This window comes from Sinocyclocheilus anshuiensis, unplaced genomic scaffold, assembly GCF_001515605.1.
Source record: "Sinocyclocheilus anshuiensis isolate Anshui unplaced genomic scaffold, SAMN03320099.WGS_v1.1 scaffold562, whole genome shotgun sequence".
Lineage (NCBI taxonomy): Eukaryota > Metazoa > Chordata > Actinopteri > Cypriniformes > Cyprinidae > Sinocyclocheilus > Sinocyclocheilus anshuiensis.
The window spans coordinates 1,343,883-1,352,034 of NW_015544158.1; the positions used below are offsets into that span (position 1 = coordinate 1,343,883).

Genomic DNA, 8,152 nt, shown 5'->3' on the forward strand with positions numbered 1-8,152 from the left:
ATATATATATATATATATATATATATACATTTCCCTTCTCTTTACTTTCAATGTCAGTTCCAGTGTGGTCTGTACAACAGAGTAACGTGTCTTTTTTGTTTTTTTGCAGCCTCATTGTGTGTTGCTGGCATCAAAGGAGAACTCTGCTCCGGTGAAACTTGGTGGCTTTGGTGTGGCTATACAGCTGGGAGAGTCCGGATTAGTGGCTGGAGGTACTTGGAAAAATCATGTTATAGGTTAAACTTGTATCATACAACACATGGACATTTCGTGTGTACCTGCACTGCATGCTAAGAGCTTCAGTGCATGCATAAAGAAACTTCTAGTCAACAAGATTCATATGCAGTAAAAGCATGTAATTGAAGCACAAACTACAAAGGAAATAACATCATATTTTCATTTATTAAAGAACTGAAACTCAGAATAAGCTTTCATTTGTATCACAAAAACTAATCATGCATTCAGTTCCTTATTTTATGTTTAGGATGTAACTATCACTCAGTATCACTTCATAAATTGAGTCTTGAATTTTGAATCATCCAGGCGATGATTTTGTTCTGATTAATGAGCTCTTTGTGACTAATGCTGTTAGTGAGTGGCTGGGTATGCATGATTGTGCTTAATTGTTCAAACCTCGTATCATCGACAGCTCTTTTGTATGTATTTGAATGGATGCTCACACGTGACATGTTGTCTGTGCTGCAGGACGGGTGGGTACTCCGCACTTCATGGCCCCCGAGGTGGTGAAAAGAGAACCCTACGGGAAACCTGTGGATGTTTGGGGCTGTGGAGTCATCCTCTTCATCCTCCTGAGTGGCTGCCTGCCCTTCTATGGCACCAAAGAGCGCCTGTTTGAAGCAATCATAAAAGGAAAATATAAGGTAAAAGTTTAATAGCAAAATCTGTTAAGATTACTGTAAATAAAGACATGCTGGAAATATCCTCAACTTGAGGTGAAAGTGGCAATATATACTGACAGTTACTTAATACACATAAATCACATACAAAAATCAATGGTCCAGCATTTTGCACTTTCCATTTGTCTACCTGAGTAAAGACATTTTAGGGCTTGAAAAATTGCCTTCACACTAATCTGATCTCAAATCAGGTACCGCTAACATCAGATTATATCCTCACCACATAAACTGTTCAAAACAACTTCAGCTAGTTCCGGTTCTCTAATTTGGTCAGAGAATCAAAGTTAAGATTGTTGATAGTCTTTTTTAGTAGAATTTTGGGTGACGTTTTCCATTAAAATAAACAAGTACAGACAAGTTGGTAACACTTTACTTGAAGGGGTGTGCATAAGACTGACATGGCACCTTCATAATCATGACATGACACATGTCATGAATATGAAGGAGGTTTTATGCATGTTTATGACAACTGTCATTAAGTGTCATTCGCTCAGTTATGTAATTTTTAATGCAAATATGACATTATTTGACCTACCCCTACCCCTAACCATAGCCCATAACAAAGACATCTCAAACAATGTCATCTTTGCATTAAAAATTACATAACTGAGCGAATGACACTTAATGACAGTTGTCATAAACATGCATAAAAAACCTTCATATTCATGACATGTGTCATGTTATGATTATGTAGGTGTCATGTCAGTCTTATGCACACCCCTTCAAGTAAAGTGTAACCGACAAGTTAGACTTAAATACTTTTGTCCTTAGTCAGCTTTCCACACAATTTGAAGTGGATGGTGATTTTAAAGGTATCATAAAAATGGAGTGTTCTAGACCAACATTCCAAGTCTTCTGAAGCCGTATGTTGAGCTTTGTGTGAAGAACAGACTGAAATTTAAGTCATTAGTACTAAGCATTGGTGCTAGTGCCAAAATCATTTTGTTGCTGGTATCAGAGGATCTGGGTTTGTCTTTTAATGTATGCATTTGCTGTACAGATGAACCCCCGGCAGTGGGGCCAAATCTCAGAGAGTGCCAAAGACCTGGTGCGCCGTATGCTGATGCTGGACCCTGCAGAGAGGATCACAGTGTATGAAGCTCTCAACCACCCCTGGCTCAAGGTATCAACAGCACTCAAGAAACATCTGCTCACTGATCTTACTGATGTTTTTTCATGTATTAATCTGTTTGCTATATGTAAATACAATTATTTCAAAAATGAAATATGAAAAAATTCATAGGGAAACAAAATATATGTAAATATAATGTTTTATTATTATTTTTATTATTATTAAAACCATACAGACTGTTTCAGTAATTGGATATTATTTTCCAGCTTTGAGGTTTTTATGGACTTAAGATATCATTCCTTAATGAGATGAATAAGCACCATTTGAATTGTGCATTTCCTTTTAGGAGAGAGACCGCTATGCCTACAAGATCCACCTTCCTGAGACAGTGGAGCAGCTGAGGAAGTTCAATGCCAGGAGGAAGCTAAAAGTGAGCCATCAGCACTTTACGATCTCTGCATATTGCTTTAGCAGCTGTTCTCATGCATGATTCACCTGGATGTTCTGGAGTGTAAAATAAAGACCACAAATAAAAATTAGGGCGGGAAATTGCAGTACATGAGTTGATTAATATCTGTATGTTTTGACAGGGCGCAGTGCTTGCCGCAGTCTCCAGTCACAAGTTCAGCTCTTTTTATGGTGACCCACCAGAAGAACTGCCTGACTTCTCTGAGGACCCTACTTCATCAGGTACTACAGCAACCAGCAGAGATGCAACATCAGCTTCCACCCACTCTGTCTTCCTGAAGAGATGTTTTTTGTGATTTGTAGTCTCTCATCACAGTGTTTTGGTTACTTTGATGATATCTTTCTGACAGAGAAAGAGATTAAGCTTGTTGGTAGCATGCTAAGACAAGCATCACAGTCAGTATGGCCCACAATTTAGGAAAAAAAAAACAAAAAAAACTCTACGTCTCAGTAGCTCATCCCGCTACAGGCAATAATGATGCCAGGCAGACAATAAAATAGACAAAAAAAAATTACATACAATTACACTGAGAGAGAGAGAGACCTGAGCCAGGGGGATGAGAATATCATTCAAATTTAGGGTGGGCTCTTTTGACTTGAACCAGTGAGCAAATGCCCTAGGAACTGCTTACAATGCCCTGACAACTACCCACAACACCCTGTTATCATGCTGGGGAGCTCTGCATAGGAAACGCCATAACATTTTTCCCAGAAAGTGAAAAATTATTTATTTTTAAGCAGCCGTCACAGAGATGTTTTTCTTGTGTCTTGTTTAAATAGACCTTACAGTGTACATTTCATATACTCCCAAACAAAGCACAAATGTTTTGGTTTAGAATCTGGTTCATGTTTCCTGTTTATTTCTCATATCATCTTTGGTAACTTTCCCTTTTTTCTGCAACACTTAACACAGGATTTAATGTGTCACAATTTTTTATAAAAAGTTTCACAAACATATCCTTAAGATATTCAAAGCTGTCACTGGGGTCGTACCCGAAGGTACAAAAGCTAAAAGATACATCTTTGCAACTTATTTACCCCTAACTGGTTCATATTAGTACCTTAAAGGTACATATTAGTACCCTATGAAAGGGTACCGCCCCAGTGACAGTTTGTACTTTTTTTTGATAGTGTACTGGGAAACTTATTTGAATGTGCATTTGTGAGTTGTTATTCTCAAACTTCTCTAACTGATTGTTTTGAGAGTGCGGGTGAATCCTATCTCTATTCATATCACAATCATCTTTCTATTGTTAAATTATGCTTGTTGCTTGTTTCTATGCTGGCCACCCTGCAGGACTACTAGCAGCGGAAAGTAGGTGTCACCGTCTGTCTCCTTACAAAGTGTTTGCCTGCTACTTTCAAATCAAGTTAATGCTTTTCCTGGGTATTTAAAGGTCACTGTGTGTGGTCAATTGTGTTTGTGTGTACATGTAAAGGGGCTGTGTCACAAGTGCTAGAGCATTTAAAAAAATCCCTTGCTGGATCTAAAAACTTAAAAGACATTGATCTAGCATTTCTCATAAGGAATTGATGTAGCCATCTATTTTGTAAATGTATGTTATTGATCTTATTGTAAATGATTCATGTATATTTTTTCAAATATGACCACATAATGTTTAATTTAAAAACACTCAAACTTCTGGTGAAACAACATGTTCTCTGGTTACGTATGTCAAACTTCTCCAATCATTTAGTCCGTGTAAAACCCGCCCCTCCTCAATCTTCAAGCTTGCATTTATTTTTGAATGCAACACCCACGTCTCAAAATCCAATCAAAATCCTATGCATAGAACCAAGTCCCCACCCCATCTGTCACTACTTTCATTCCATCACAACTTGAAAAGTGATATTAAACGTAAAGTGAGTTTTTTTAAGAAGGGATTAGTCCTCCACAAGTCCCCATATAGTAAATTTTTTCTTGAAGTTGTTGTTTCATGTTGACTAAAAGTTAGTGAATTAAAACTGATAACGACTTATCATATAGCAGTTGCGTCAACAGAAGCATTCAGAGTATTTTGAATATGTCAACAAATCCTAACTTGGTGCTTCAGATAAGCTTGATCAAACAAATGTGCTAAGTTCCCATAAAGAAGTGAAAGTAATCTTAGTTTGAATAGTTTAGACCATCTGCATACTCTAAGATAAAAATAGTAATATTCAAACTAGTCTTGATGGTTGCTTTTGGTCTCAAACACCCTCAGTGGTCCTCTTGGTCCTGACCCCTCTAAAACAAGTCCGTCTCAGTCAGTCACGAGTCACACAACCTATAAAGCTCAACCATTTCCTTTAGTAATGCGCATCAAAAAGGAACTCAGGCCTGCTGGTGATTAAATAGCTGTGCTCTCGAATAACCCTTCTTGGCCTCTTGCTTGTGATCACTGGCAATGGTGAAATGCTTAAGGATTATCCTCTTTGTATTGCTTAGAGCCAGCGGGGCGGAAACTAACCCATCACCTCTCACTGTTTTCCCTGAGAGACTGAAACTTGCAGAGGCGGCGTAGTGCCTATCCAAAACTTCAGCTTGCGACTCTGCTGCTTCTTTTACACAGACTATATGTATAAAATGTTATAAAACTTTCCTGTGTGTGTCTCTCATGCTAAGACCTACGCAGAAGACTGGTCGAGCACGGCTTTGAAACATCTGGAATATGTAAGATGCAGATATTTTCCCAATCTTATGTCCACTTATTTTTACCACTTTTGTAGAACATGTGGAAATTTCTAGGATTCTTGTAAATGTCTGAGCTTTACATTTAGTGATGTTGACTGGCAGTGAGGGGCTGCCAGGTTGGTTTGAACATTGATTAGAGCTCATTAGAGTTGATTAGTGTGGTTCAAAAGACGTTCAGGATCCGGTGCTCAGCAGCATTCAGCAGGGAGTTATGACATATCTGCAGTACTGTGCCAAATCACCCCCTCCCACCTGACCCGTCCCACCCCACCAATGGAAGGGCCAAATGAGACCAGACAGCAGTGCTGATTGGTCACATGGGGTCTAAGGGTCATGCCAGAAATGTTTGCGTGTGTGTGTCTCTTCTGATATATGATGTGTGGGGTCTCAGCAGTCCAGCTCAAAGTTGTGTTGCAGTGTACAAGATTAAAAAGCAACATCTTTACTTGCTTCAAGAAATATATATCATGGAGATGACAGTTTGAGGAAAATCCTGAAGACTCTGTCTGTCTGTAGGTACTGGAGGAGATTTCATGCTACCCGGAGAATGCAGACGCTAAAGAACTGAGACGGATTCTAACCCAGCCCCATTTCATGGTGAGTCACAGCAGCACAGTGCTGATTCTTTTGTTAATCTCTTTACAATACACCTTAAAGTCAACATGAAATCAAAATGAACTCTATTTACTTTCTTAATGCACTTCCTGGTCTTGTTGTGAATAATTAATTTGTGCATGTTATTCTTTGTAATATTTAATCAAAATGTTATACCTTGTTTTTCCTCTTAAACATTTTTGTAATGCTGGTGTCACTTGTGTGAGCTATTGGATAAAATAGTAGCCAACAGCCAAATATCTGTTTAGTCATTGTTTTAGCAAACTCACATTGCATCTGGTTACATTGAGGTACGAAATACCACCCTTTTCACCATCTAATCAATTCCCACCCTAACGTTTAGTATACTGTTGGAAATATGCTTAATTTAACATTGTTTTATTCATTTGTTTTATTTTTATTAATACTTTTATTCAGCAGCGACATAATAAACTGGCTAAAAATGACAGTAACGACATTTATAATTGTTCAAAAAATAAATACTGTTCTTTTGAACTTTCTATTCATCAAAGCATCCTGATGTATCATTGTTTCCACAAAAACATTAAAGGGGTCATATGATGCGATTTCAAGTTTTCCTTTCTCTTTGGAGTTTTAAAAGCTGTTTGTGAATAGATAAGATCCCTGAAGTTGCAAAGACTAAAGTCTCAAAACCAAAGAGATATTCTTTATCAAAGTTAAGACTCTGCCACACCCCCCTAAAACGGCTCGTTCTATTCTGAATCAGCGACTGTAAGTATGCTTTGTTACTAAAGTATTTGCTATTGACTGTTCAAATGCGGAGTTTTCTGTTCTGTTCATTCACTGTTCGAATGCGCGCGTGTGTGTGTGTGTGTGTGTGAGAGAGAGAGAGAGACAGCATCACATCAAAGTGGAGTCAGCTGTCTTAACCGCGGCTTGTGTACTGCATCATTACTGTGTCTGTTCCCCTTTCGGGCTTGAACTGATGGTAAAACTAATGACATTATTTACTGTCTTTATATTTATTTTGAAAGATGAAGCTCACGATTATGGTAAGGGGCGTTACATTTCCGACGAGTGCTTGCGGTGTTCGGCCAATCACAATGCACTGGGTCAGCTGGCCAATCAGAGCAGACTGCGCTTGTCGGAAGGAGGGACTTTGTAGAAAATGAAGCGTTTGAGAGAGGCGGGGCATATAGGACCTACAATAATGTACAGTATTTGAAAAATAATGTATTTTTTGAACATTAAAGCATGTCAACATATTCTGTTACACCAAATACACAAAATAATGATCTTTAAAAAAGCATCATATGACCCCTTTAAGCAGCACATCTGTTTTCAACTGTTTAACAGAAGTAAATGGTTTGTTAGAGCCAATTCAAATTGACTTTAAGGATCTCAAAGTGATTCTCATTATCATTGCAGTGTACGACAGCACTGCTAACATCAGGAAGTACAGTGAAACAACAAAAGTGGAGTCTTCAAGCTTGATTAAATTTCTGTCAGCAAAACTCTCTTTGAGAGTGTAATTAGAGCACTTGTACTTAGTCTTCATGAGTTGGATCTGTTTATTCGGGATGTTGTCCGTGGTGTTTCACCGTCTCAGATTTTGCATTCCTTTTCTGTAATCATCTTCTATAATCAATGAGCTGTTTGTTAGTCATCTGTGTTCAGAGCATTATTTCTGTGTTCTTACCAGTGGGACAAACAACCTCATGACAGATGAAGCGGAGAGTTTGCCCTTCGCTCCACACTGACTGTTTGTCAGTAAGGTTAATCTAGAGCAGGGGTCTTCAACTAAAATTGCTTGAGGTCCAGTAATGAACCCTCCTCACCAGCCAAGGTCCGGACAATTATATTGGCTTACCTTAAAACATGAATTGACCATTTTACCAGACCAGGGTTTCTGCAGGATATTTAAGCTCATATTTAAAGGGGTCATATGATGCCCATTTTCCACAAGTTGATATGATTCTTTTGGGTCTTAATGAAAAGTCTGTAACATAGTTTGGTTAAAATTTCTCAATGGTAGTGTAAAAACACCTTTTTTTACCCTGTCAAAAACAGCTCTTTTCAGATCAAGCCGTTTTTGTAGCATTTCCCTTTAAATGTTAATGAGCTCTGCTGCCCCCGCCCCTCTCTTCCGAGCTGCTCTCAGAGAGACTGTTTACTTTAGCCGCATTCATCGTGAAACTTGCTAATTAGCACATTATTAGGAAAGGCGATTTGCAAAGATTCATTACAAAACATTATACTCACTTCTTCTGTAGATGAGGCTGGATCATGAATGATTCGTGCGAACATAGACGCATTTAGGCAGATCGGGGGAGTATTCCCTTCAGAAACCAACTAAATCCACTGCGAGTTCAGCGGCTCAAATGTCGGGAGTAAATGACGACTGCTATGTTCATTATTACATCCAACAACAGAACACCTCAATCA

General features: G+C 38.5%; 1 pseudogene; it reads left to right on the plus strand.

Annotated features, from left to right (window-relative positions):
• Positions 1-8,152, plus strand: part of LOC107695504 (peripheral plasma membrane protein CASK-like) — a 249,522-nt pseudogene that overhangs the window by 216,581 nt on the left and 24,789 nt on the right.